The sequence below is a fragment of the Artibeus jamaicensis genome, unplaced genomic scaffold, assembly GCF_021234435.1.
Source record: "Artibeus jamaicensis isolate MK-2021 breed Jamaican fruit bat unplaced genomic scaffold, CSHL_Jam_final contig_354, whole genome shotgun sequence".
NCBI classification, from domain to species: Eukaryota; Metazoa; Chordata; class Mammalia; order Chiroptera; family Phyllostomidae; genus Artibeus; species Artibeus jamaicensis.
In genome coordinates this window covers 45369532-45382632 of record NW_026521803.1, presented here as the reverse complement: position 1 = coordinate 45382632, position 13101 = coordinate 45369532, and positions in this window count along the sequence as shown.

The window sequence follows — 13101 nt, the reverse complement described above, 5'->3', positions numbered from 1 at the left end:
GGGTTCTCCTGCGACCAACCTACACCTTTGGGTTCTGAGACCCCTCAGGTCCATCCGCCAGGATTCACCAGCCCCTGGGAGCTCACCCCCTGTTTGCTCAGAAGAAGACGGGGCAGATCTGGGAGCTCCTCGCCCCTCACAGGGGTGCAGGGGCTCCGTCAGTCCCCGCCGTCCGCAGCGAAGCGGCCTCTGAGCAGTTCTGGCAGCAGCGTGGACGGCCTTGTCTTTGGTTTGGGAGTTACTCTGTCTGCCGAACTGGAGTAGGTTCCATTAATGCAGGTTTAATTTTTAAATAAGTCTCTTATTCTAACATGTGTCTGTGTATAAAATAAAGAATCCCAGTGTGTGCCCAAGTGTTACATTCGGTCACAGGGGCAAAAAGCGACTCATTTCCAATTCTTAAAATATGGCAGACAGCTCTTTTCCTGCTGGCCCCACACCCGCTTGTCACCTGCAGTGAGCTGTGTACAATGCCGGGGTAGTGACCGCTCTGGTCATTTTCTTTTTGTATATAATCCACTCAAAGCATTGAGTTAACTATCACCAAAACACGTTCATGCAGAACACAAAAGAAGTTGAGTGTCCATGATAGTTTCTAATAATATGGTCACAGTCTGTTTTCACTGTTGTTTTCTATTTGTCTGCTTGCGTAACATCTTGTATTTTTAAGAGTTTTAATTAAATGAAGAGGGATGGGGATGAGATTGCTAATTACCGGGTCTGTAGGGCAGGAGCGATGGGAAACGCTACATTTACAAAGAGCAGGGCAGTTTTCTGACAACCATGCTCGGTCCCAGACCAGGCCGTGGGCCTCCGTGAGGACTGTGGCCGGTGGAGTGGGGTCCTGGGAGCACCCTGCCCCGAGTGTCCCCAGGACTCACGGCGCTGAACCACAGTGACGTTGTTGAGTGGGGTTCTGAAGATTTAGCAACTGAAATGACATAATAGCGACACAGGACCAGAGAGGTCAATCGTCCTTAGTTTAAAGAATCTGTCAATAGGTCACTTTCGAAGCCCAAAGAGGTAGTTGCCTATCGATGGCGAAACCTAACTTTGTGGCCACGTGCTCTGCCGGTAGAGCAGGCACTTGTCGGTGAATTCGAGTGTCCCTGGCCGTGCACGGGTGTGTACCTGTGGGTGTGCCTGTCAGCGTGAGTCCAGAGAGGGGTGGAAGAAGGTCTGGGCGTCCGCAACGGTCCGGCACAGCGTGGCAGAGTCTCACCCAGAACAGTTTCTACTTTGTACCGTTTGAAACTTGAGCTGCGGATATCGATGCTGTTTTCAACAGAAGAAAAAACAAGGGTCATTAACATGACCGTCACACGCAGGCTCTTGTCGGCTCCAAAGCTCCAGATTTGGGACAGAGAATTACTCTTGTCACATCCCGTGGGTGCCCGTCCGGATGCCGGGAGCGGGAGGCCGCGGCTGCGGCTCGTATAACTCAGACCTGCGCCTGAACGACAGAGCACCTGGTGGGTTTATCGATTGCATATGTGATGCGTGTCTCTTAGTGCTTGGCACAAACAGCAACATGCCGACCGGTGTGGCTAAGAGGTGGGGCTCCGTTGCCTGCAAGGGGTCGCCGGGTGACCACGTGGCGTTCTGGGCACGCACCCCCACGGGTCCTGAGCAGCCAGCTGGTGGCGACCACAGAGGAGAAGCAATGATGAAAGAACGGAACTAAAGAAATGCCGGGGAAGCCAGACCCGGCCGTTCCGAGCTGAGACACGGGGAGTGGCTCCCTACTTATCATACAGCAGATCAGGGCCGTGAAAACAGAGACTCAGAAAAACAAGGGGAAAAGAGGTATGTGTGACCCATCAGTGACCCCTAATTAGGTGGACATCCCCGGGTTATGCTCTGTGGAGGGGACAGCAGGAGGCAGACCCCTGACCTCGCTGTCCCTGCAAGCTCGCCCCCACGGGCCAGCACTGTAACTGGAGGGGAGACTGTGTCCCCAGTTGTCACCCCTGTCAGGAGCTGTCACTTTCTGATCTGCCCACGGACACTGTAGGATTCAGCAGCCTGGATCCCCTGTTTCCAGAACAATTCCAGAACAAATAAGGGATTGAATCAGTTAATTACATCTTAGTAAATACCACAGCCTTTACTCGTACAATGATCATAAGATTTCTTAGTCTGATTCTCCAGTGGGCAGTGATGTGGCATCGTGAACAAAAGAGGTGACAACAGAGTCCCATCTGAAGGGAAGAGAAACATTCCTACAAGTGGACAGTTTCCTCTTCCGCTAATGTAGCATTTGCATTGAGGCATTTAAACCCGTTCCATTTTTCTTCACCACAGCTAACGAGTACCTCTTTTTCATCTGTGGCCCACTGTGGAATTAGTTCGTATGTGATTAGAATAATCCCTAAAGAGGGGCATGGAGAGGAAGTGACTGGAAAGAAGAAAACTCTCAGAAAGAAGCTCGAGGTAGACCGTCAGAAGGACCAGTGGTCTCTCCAGTTGTGAGCTCCTGGGCAGAGGCCGGGCGCTGCGAACGTAATGGCCTGCCTGACCCCTGGGTGAGATGTGGGGACACAGGGACGGAAGAGGGAGGCCCGCCCCTGTGCATGGGGGAGTCCCTGTGGGGTCCTAACGCCCCCAACAAATACGGTCAATAATCTTCTGTTCTTGAGCCCTCCGCACTCGGTCTGATCTGCCCCATAGCATGTGAGGTTCCGCTTTGACCCCCCCCATTTCTTGATCTCTGTTTTAGAGCAGTCCACGCAGTATCGCAGGACAACAGTGAGAATTAAGAAATTCCAAACGGATCGTGGCGTTAAACAATAATTAATGAGTTTCTTACTTCTAAAAATAAATGTACAATTTATACTGAGTTCTGTTTTGATAACCAGCATAATGTGAGTAGAAGATTATCTAAGTAGCTTGGAGAGCTTCTCATTTGGAAAATAAAATGCAAGCATTATAGTTTTTTTTTACAAGTCTGTGGGCAGACACAAGCAGGCACCACACGCAGGACTGAAAATCACCCTCAGAAAACAGCATGTCCAGTAAATCACAGGGGAGAAAAGCATAAAGAGGCTAACAAATAGTTTTAAAGATATGCTTCAGGAAAAGAGGGGTATCACCTTGGGCCCTTTTTCAAATAAGCACGAACAATAAAGTGTGTGTTTTTTGCACATGCATTCAAAAGTAATGTTTTCCAGTAGTTAATGAGATCACACCAAACGACAATGCTTGCAGACTGATTCAACCGCTGCTACAAGACTTTAGCTTATTGGTTGAAAATTACAGTTAGAACAATTTGTCAAACAAATTCCCAAGAACATTAAAACCCATGCAAGAAAGAAATTAATATCACGCATCTCAGGACCAGTTAAGAAGTGCATAGATCAGAGATTCGTTCTGGTGCCTTGAAGGCCTGACTTTGACTTTCAACCAGGACGAGAGCGTGCACCATGCAGTAAGTCGGAAGCACGGGCTGCTAATTTGCCAGGGTTCCGCCAGGTTGGAAATGCAGCACATTCTAACGAGAGGCCCCCCGCCCCCCAGTCCGCCCCCCAGTCCGCCCGCATCACAGACCCCAGGCCCAGAGAGGGGAGTGGCTGCAGGAGTTCTGTGTCTGACACACAAGCCGCATCTCCTTTGTTCTGTTATTTTCCAGAGACAGTTGTACTCTCTTTAAACTCTTCCTGACGGGAACAGGAAGAGGCCATGTTTTTAAATAGACAGCAAGCAAGTGCTCAGCGGTCCCCACGGCAGTCACGGGTTTGCTGGCTCTCGGCCATTTACCAACAAAAGTGCAACTGAACTTTGTTCAGACATTTTGACGTCCTTAGTGTCCTAACCATGGCCTTAACTCCTTATTCCCCTTTACACGTCATTGCAGACGGAGGACCTTGAAGAGGGCCCCATACCACCTTCAAGAAAAAAAGAAGGGAGAAGATGGGCGTAACTGCTAGAAGGGTGTGTATTTGACCAGAGAACACTCCCAACTTAAAAAGAAAACAAACCCCCTGCCACTAGGAATACCAGTGAGGAATTGTGAAAGGAATCGCGTAGGGTTTAGGGGTGACACTGGCTTCTAAGTCACTTCCCTCGGCCCTATCATGCCGTTTAACATCGTCCTTTTCAGTGTAACTGATGTGAGTGACTCTGGGTGGCACAAGCTAGCAGTGTGTTCTGTGCTGTGACGTGGCCTCGACTGGCCCTCAACACCTCGTCCAAGACAGCAGGGACCGGTCTCCGGGACTAGACTCAGGACGACAGCAATAGGACCTGGCTGCTTTGTGGAGATGGGGCTTCCTTTTATGGCCACGGATGTTCTGGAACTAGACACTGTGACCATCACAAATCAGTGGGAACACAGTAAATATCACTAACAGTAAGTTTTATGTTAGGTGTCTTTGCCACAAAAACCGTAGTAGAGAATTGTAAGCACTGACTATTGCAGTTCAGCCACGAGACAGAACAGAGTTGACTGAAGTCTGCAGAGGGAAGGCGGGTGGGGGACACGGAGGGAACGAGATGGGTTGCGGGTTGGCAATCGCTGAAGGGGGGTGACAGGTACACGTGGAACCCCTTGGCTCGATTCTGTATGAATATATCCATGGTCAAAAACATATATGCAAATGTCCATAAACTCTAAAAATGGCATGAATTTTGTGGATTCTTACTGGTTCATAAATAATCAAGGATAGCTCCCTGAGAAAGAGCTCCGCAGAGTATGACTTGGACATACTTCCAGGAGTGTGTGATGCGCTGTGTTTCTCCAAGTATGTGGTGTTATTTGACCTTGCCTCAGAATGGAGTTAAAAAGTACGAGGTGGTTGGAACAATTGCGAGTCAAGTTGAGCTTTGGAAGCGGGAGTGTCAGCACAGCTGCCTTAACACTACCCGGGGCCCAGCTCGGGGCCTCGGACGGAGCGCCCCCGACGGCCGTGGTCCTCTGAGCCCAGGAGCAGCGCGCCGCCCCGACACGGCCAGAGTGCCTGGCAGTGGCTGAGTGCGGCTGACTTTGGGGAACACGTGTTGCCGGTGAGGGAGCCAATGGCAACTGCTTTAAGTGCTTTGAACCAGTCAGTTGATCAAAACAAACAACAAAAAAACCAAATCTGTAGTTTGAACAACTGACAAACCAATCAATGCAAAATAAGTCATAGAACTAAGTGTTTTCCGAGAGCAAACCCACTTGGACGTGTGGGACTGACCAGCTGCTTCAATCTCAGGTGGACGGGACCTGGGAATGCAATTTGTAATGTAGATTTTAGAGCTGATCAACTCCTCTGATGTGGGGTTAAAAATGAATCTTCAATCAACGGCTTCTCACATCTAAAACACGGATTTCTGCATTGGGTTGGGCGCCTTGCTCAAAGATTAGAGTTCGTTACTGTGTTTGCGATGCCACCCACTCATCCTCCCCAGTTGAGTGTTCGACTGGGCAGCACGACTGTGTCCCTGTGTGTGCAACACCGCGTGACAGGCAGACCCAGACAGGCGTGGGGTCAGAGCTGGTGTGGCGGGGCACGGGCTGGCCCCTGCTCCCTGCCGCCGCTCAGCCCTCCCTGAAGCCTGGCTGGCCTCCCGCAGACGGCTTCTGTCTGCACAAAACTCTCCCACCGTTTCCTGGGCAGCGTGGCTTCGACTGGGCCAGACGCACTTCCCGCTCTCGGCTCTTTCAAGGTTTGTGCGGCCTCTAGGATGATCTGGGGCTCCCTTTGGCCGTTCAAGACCCAGATCTCCTCTTTAAGAAAACTAGAGCACTAATTTTTCCACATTGTTGATGACCAACACCCAGCAGAAAGGACAACGTACACAATTCTATCGGTCAAGCTCTAGGCTGTTAGTAAAGCAGGACAGGTCCTCGCCACACAGATTCACTTGAGAGTGAGGGCATGTGCGCAGGATGGGGCCCGTGGACTTGTCTGCAATGCCCCCACTGGGGTCCGTTGGCCTAGGTGGGCACCGCTTGCCATGCACCAGCCTTGTCGTCATGGCTAGGACCGCAGTGGGTTGGATTGTCAGTCCTACTTCTGTTTGGCACTAGGTACAAGACACCTGCCTGCAAAGGCTTTTCCAGAAGGTTCCTTCCCCTGGACACCAACGAAACCACGGCTGCATGCTACCAGATAAGAAAAAAATGCAGCTAGTGAAAGACGGACCCGCTGGCTGTAATCATAGGTAAAAAAACAATGGCTTCGTGTGTGCACTCGCTCTGTGTCCATCTCCATGCACACACGTGTGTGAAGACGGTGTTGAGTATTCACACAGGCTGGGTGAAGACTAAAAATAAACCCCCCGTATTTCACTGTGGTACAATTTCCTGTCTTGAAGAAAGATGGAAACTTTTACTTGGAAGATATATAGTTAGAATTTCCTGTAATGCTGAATTAGCCGCAGTCAAAATGAACTATTTTGCACTGCCATTATTACTCATTTACCAAAAATACTTTGTTCTGGGTTGAATCTTTTCTTAATACTTTTAACCCTCCTAAGCACTTTCTCATCAGATCGCTCCCCTGCCCCACCGCGGCCCCAGAGGCAGGGCAGACGCTGCTGTCCCCAAATGTGAGGAGGGCGCCGAGAGGCAGAGAGAGGGGCCAGAAATCCACACCTCCCCCCTCTTAGTTACGTTCATTTGGGGGGAAAACAAAGCAAAAAAAAATAGATAAAATACCATGTCGTCACACGGCTGAGCAGATATCTAAGAAGGATATTTTTAAGCTGTGGAGGCAAGCGGCACGCGTTGATGATGACTCCGCTTGCCCAGACAACTCCAAAAACACCTTGGCGGGAAGTTCCACGAAGAACCCCCTGAAAGACTCCTTTCTCGCCTGGACAATAGACGTGTCCACCACGAGGCTTCCTGACGTTTCCATTGCACGATTATGATGTCAATGCAAATTTCTAACCAGCTCTGTCCGAGGATAATTCCCAGGCAGCTGCATTACGTTGAGAGAGAAAACAGTCAACACAACGTTGTATTAATTCGAGGGTTTGACAGGAAGCAGTAAAACCAGGGAACCTGCCAAGTCAAGTCAACCCAGAGCTCGGCTTCCCTTGGAGTGAATAGTGCCGCCGAGGTTCACGGCCCTGAACTCCGAGACCAGCAGGGGATGCGGCATGCAGCAGAGAACCGGGGCGCGGCTGGCTGGATTAACCCTGGGGAACCCCCCACGGCTGCCTGGACACGGCTGACCCCCTGTGTGGCCAGCCCTGGCCCCCGCCGTGACAGGCAGCCACCCTGCTACTGAGGCCCGGGCGACGGGCGCTGGCAGGCGCTCATTCCCTTGTCCTTCAGCGTTTGTTTTCAGCCCCGTGTGTTCACGGGGCTTCCCAGCACTCTCTTCTCCTGTTCACCATATGTCAGATTCTACACGAACGGATAAAAGCAGGCAGAGGCCCTATCGCTCTCCTCTCCTAAAATAGACGTCCCCCCTCCTCCCTCCCACACTTCATCAAGCCCCTAAGTACTAATTACTGAAATCTGGGATGCTCATCTGACCGAGCGGCATCCGATGCCCGTCATTAAAGACCTCAGTTCAATCACCCACGCAGACGTGGGCGCCCAGAGAAGAGAGACAAGTCCGTGCCTGTGCGTCCCATTGCGTGGACCTAGCTCGGGACAGTATGAAGCCGGCTCCCCCCGGAATCAGAGGTGCTGCTGCTAAAGCCAGGGTGCACCCCCCTCGCTGGGAGGGAGCCGGGCCTGCGGGCCGCAGCAGGCGGCCGCATCAAGGCTGCCGCGGAAGCTTGGCGCCCGGCACTCCGGGGAGCGCTCCCCTGCGTGATGCTGGTAGCAGATTAAAGGATTAAAGCTGTTCTAATTTTCCACCGAAGCCAAATCGGCGCATAAGCAAGCTGTTAGATCGTGTCAGATGGCGCGGGCCACCAGGCCACGCTCCACTGTGCTCCACCCTCGTTAGCAGATCGCAAGCATTTGCAAGTGAAATCACATCCCCACATCCCAGGGTGGGGGGGGGGCGGGAAGGCTCAGGTCCGAGAATGCTCTCCCGCCCCCGCTGAGGTGGCCAGGCCATTCAGAGTGCGTTCTGCCCGGATGCAGTAAAAATGCTCCGTGTGAACAGTGAGGATGCTGTGCATTGAGAGAGGAAGAGGAAGAGGGGATGGTGGGGGTCTTACGCCTGCCTTCGAAGTCAGCGAAGGTCTGTCATGTGGGGGTCTGCACATGAGACAAGGGACTGTCCCCATGGACGGAGGAGAAGGTGGGAGATGCAGTACAGCTGGGTTGTCAGCAGCCGGAGGAGACAGAAGGTTGTGTTCCACGTCATGACACCTGCTTGTGGGGGATTCAAAGAAAGGCACCCACTGAACTGATCTCCCAACCCCTCACCCCAACGACGTGCACCAAAGACGTGCCGGGGGAGTCTCGGATCATGTGGGGACGGGAGAAAATGTCTGTTGGTACAGAAACTTGTGGGGGGGGGGGGCGGAATGCAGCAGCAGGTTTGGAGAAAAAGGTAAGAACCAACCTGGGAAAATGCAGAAAGCCGAAGGCAGCTCGGGACAGCAGAAACACGGGGGACATGCCTGCAGCCCACGGCGCCGAGTTGAGGATGTGAGGAGGAGAGAGAAATGATTACGTGCCTTTTGGAACCAGGTTTTATCATCACTGTGTTAAAAATTTATAATCAAAGCCCAGGTGCACATGGCCTTCTGCCGAGCAGTGCTTAGAACAAGACATACAGACCCTCTGCATTCCTTGTAAGGGTTCCTATAAAAATAGGTGGGAACAGAACAACCGAAAATACTGTCCACAGAAAAAGGCCATCATCTCGTCCTGGGTTACTGAACCCCTCGTGGCGAGATTTTCCATGCACACACGTCATCTGAGCTCCTAAACAAAGTATGTGCATATTTTTTTAAAAAGAGGATCTTGCCTACAAAGACTTCACACCAGAATAAACAAATGCAGCGTATTCCACACACGAAAGAAGCAAGCGGCAACAGTGTAAGGGACAGAACTGTGCCCCGCAGCCCTAAAGCTGTTTCCATCCTGACGCCTGGGCCCAGTCAGGGACCTGATTTGGACACAGGGTCTTTGCACGTGTCCCTAAATGAAGATGAGGTCATGCTGGTCCGGATGTGGTCCGACCCAGTGACAGGTAGTCTTATTCAAAAAGGAAGACTTGGACACACAGACGCAAATGGACAATAGGCAGTAGTAGGGGAGACAGGGACTGACCGTGGCAGTAACACAGCGACCAGCCAGGGGTCACCGGGGACCGCAGGCAGCCACAGAAGGCGAACCAGGCAGGAAGGCCCTGTCCCTGGAGCCTTGGGGGGGAGCCTGGCCCCGCCCACACTTGCACATGGGACTTGCGGTCCCCAGAGCTGTGAGAGGATAAACTCCTGCTGTCTGAGCCACCACACTTGTGGGAACATGCTGTGGGGACCACGGGAGACTGACAGGCCACCAGGTCGGCCCGGATTTGGTGTTCAGCTCCGCAGATTTACCTCCGTGTGTGCGAAGCACTTCCATTGCGTGTGCGTGTGATTTTGGACGTTCTCTGAGTGCCTAAAACGCCGCACTGCAGTGCAGGGAGCGCCTACCTTCTGGGCAGGCTCGCTGCGGACCCCTCCCCCCCTTGAGTGCCCTCTCCCCCCACTGCGGCCAACTGGAGGCGCCGCCCTCCTCCCTCCACTGGGGCTGCCGCTCAGGTCTGTCCTTGTTCTGCTTCCGGACCACGCCCGACTCAGACGGGGTCAAACTTGCAGCCCAGGCACATGCTCTGACCGGGGATGGAACCTGCCACCTTTCAGTTCACGGAAGGTGCCCCAGCCCACTGAGCCACACCCCTCAGGACTTTGCTCTTGATTTTTAATGGTTCTCTAATTTTCAAGTGTTTTCTAACTTAGGAGTTTTATGATTCCTCCACTGTGATTATATTTTCGATCAGGAAATGTGGACCACGTAAAAAACGTGGCGGTGTTTGTTCTTCTGATGTCCCGTCACACGGGGAGAGGGCCGTGCCACTGATCTCGGCTGTCACTCGGTCTCCCCACCTTCAGGAACCCCAGGGCCGTGGGGCAGGCAGGGTTCAGCCCCCGGGACCCTCCCATCTCCGGGACACTCCAGTCTCCGGTCCACGTGAGCTGCCTGTCCGCTGAGCCTGCAGCTGCAGCCAAGCCTGGGACCCAGCTGACGCCGAGAGAGAGGCCCTCTGTTTTCCCGAGTCACTCACGTGAAAGACAAAGGCCCCCAGAGCGTCACCCACGTCCCCACCCCCAGACCCTGACAACCTCGAGACGCGGTTTCGCTGTGGCCTGTTCACTTTCAGCTGCATGCACAGAGCATGTGGCTTGGGTTTACATCGATCAGAATTGCTCATAAGACAAAAAGGAGGTTTTAAGTTAGTTCAACTTGTGTTGCATTAGGTCATAATAAAAGAACTGCCTCATGGATTAAACTGTGGTTTGGCCGACGTTCTCAACACACACAGAGAAAATAAAAAACCTCCTTTTCTAAAAGAAAAGGCATTTTACAATGTGGTAATCGTCAGTAAGGAGGACAATGAGCTCGCCTGCTGCTTTCTGAAATAAATTCCACTGATTCTTTAATTTGAAAACGACCTTCAAATATGCATGGTGGCCCGCCTCTCTCCCTCAGCAGGACCTCCTCTTCCACGCGTGGCCGGTGGTTCTCAGGTCCAGAAGGATGAACCCCTGGGGACACGCGTTCCGTGCAAACTGGAAAACTGTCGGTGAGTTATTTTGGAAGAATGCAATTAAATTAAACGGATGTCTAAAATAGTGACGGAAGTTCTGGCGTGAAGCGCCTAGGATAAAACCATTGGTTGGTTTTGGGACCGCCCGCCTCCTCCTCCCCCACCAGTCTGCTGCCCAGGTGACGGGGGCCTCCCTCACCTGAGCTCGAGCCACGGTAACTGCCTCACTCCTGTGGCGTGTTACCGGTGTTAGGTCACTTAACCCCTAGGAAAACCCCTAGGCAAGACAGGGGTTACCCCATTTTTATACGTAAAGAAATGCATGCCAACTAAACCACCCAAGGCCCCCCAGCCAGTGAGAAAGGTGAACCTGGGAGACCCACGATCTTATCCTTCAAAGTGGGAAACCCTCCACCATATCCCCACATGGAGGAACTTCAACCCCGCACAGAGCGGGACTCCTTTCACCCCTTCGTGGCCTGGACTCACGCCCGTGCTCCAGTGTGGCGGGCGCGGGCAGCACCCTGATGCAGAACGAGATGGAAACTGCCTCCCTCCCACAGTCTCGGGTGAATTTACTCTCTGGCGACCAGAACAGCAGAGCGCTGCCGTGAGCTCCCGGGGGTCAGAGAACCCGCGTTATGAACTCGATTATGGGAAATGGCTGAGGAACGCAGGGGCCTTCAGTTTCCTGTGGACGGAAAAATAATAACGGCGTAGACGGTGGAGCGAAAACACATTGGTTCTCGCAACCAGGATGCCTCCAAAAACAAAGGGGGGGCTAGGAGAACTCAGTGCAAATGCCAACAACCAGCAGGGAGAACGGGACACCCCTAAAGTGACCATTAACAAAACACCAGTGATAACACCCTTTCAGCCTCTGACCACACAAAGGGGCACATGCTTGTTATGTAGAGAATAACAGTGAAAAGGTTCATCACGGTTACCGTTACCCACTCAGCAGAGCATGTATCTATTATGTCCATTCAATCTTCGTAACACGTGTAGGCTGCGTGTACTTTCCTCGTTTTGGAGATGGGGACACTGAGGACCAGGTAATTTATACAAGGTTGCTAATGTCACCAAAGTGACAGTAAGGGGATTCGAGGCCAGTTCTGCCTAGTGCAGAGCCTACGTTTTTAACCCCCACCTCTGCGGGGTTTACGGTGGACGAAACAGTGTGTCAAGTGTCGTGCAGAGAATTGCACACCTGCCGCAGACTTATTCCCGCAGTGGTGTCGCCAGTCTTGACTTTTCGTTCTCCTTTATTTACAGAGTGAGGCAGAAGTAGGTTCACAGTTGTTGGTAAGGCAAATAACATGACGACGAGTAAATAATAACACAGGAGTCAATTCTGTGTCCCGTGTGCCCGCTACCGCGGGCCCCCTTCTGCCCCGCCCTGTGTTTGTTGGCCTGCCCTGTGTTTCGTCACTTGAAAAAACGGCTCAGGAAGAGGCAACAGATGAGGCTCCTTCATGCTCCGGTGCGAGTCGATTTCCCCGCGGGCTGTGGTTGGGGACACCAGAGACGGAACCCCCAGGACAGCAGGAGCGGCACCGGAGAGGTTGCCGAGAGGCGAGAAGCTGCCGAAGAAAAGACTCAAAAAGACGGTAGGAAGGAAAACGGAAGCTGCGGTGGCCGCCCCTCCCCGGCAGACAGCCGGCGTCCAGCAGACACCAGCGCCAGCGCTCAGGGTTCCGCATTTCCCCTTCTCCCTCGCATGACGCGCCTGTCACGGTTGCAAGGTGGGCTGAGCTCGTTTCTGTCCCTCACGCACGGATTCATGTTGCCAGGGCGGCCACAACCAAACAGCCCACCCACTGCAGAAGGAGAGAAAAGAGCTATGTGGGTGTCACGCAGGCGACCGGGGGCCGGGCCTGGGGTGAGGCTGAGTGTCCCACTCGCACCCGCCGCACGGACCAGAGCTCACCACGAAACGACACCCAGACACAGGGCGGGAACAGGAAGGGCACAGGCCGGGGGCAGCCAGGGAGCTGCACCACTGCACGAGGGACCCCCGGTCCCTGGGGTGTCTTGACGATGACCCGTTTCCCGGTGCGGCCCAGCTTGGGCACTGCCTGCACCCTCTCTTTGCACACGCATTTCTCTTTATCGCCCCCTTTGCCATTCATGTTGCTTCCAAAACTATTATATTTTCAGAAGCTCATCCCCTCTTTTTTTTTTTACACGCAGATCTGCCACAGAACCAAAGTGCGTGGAGAACACATCTTTTAACCGTGTTTGGGGTGCAGCACGGCTAACCAAGGGTCCCCCACTTTGACCAGAGAGGAGGAGGCACAGTGCTGCAGGGAGCCCCTGGTCGGTGGCTCAAGTTCAACCCGCAGCCACGGGAGCTCCGCCGGCTCCCTGCGGAATTGGCCCACCAGTGTTCCCTTCACGCCCCTTCTCAGCCTTCACATCTCAGATTTGAGCAGCATACATAGTTTCC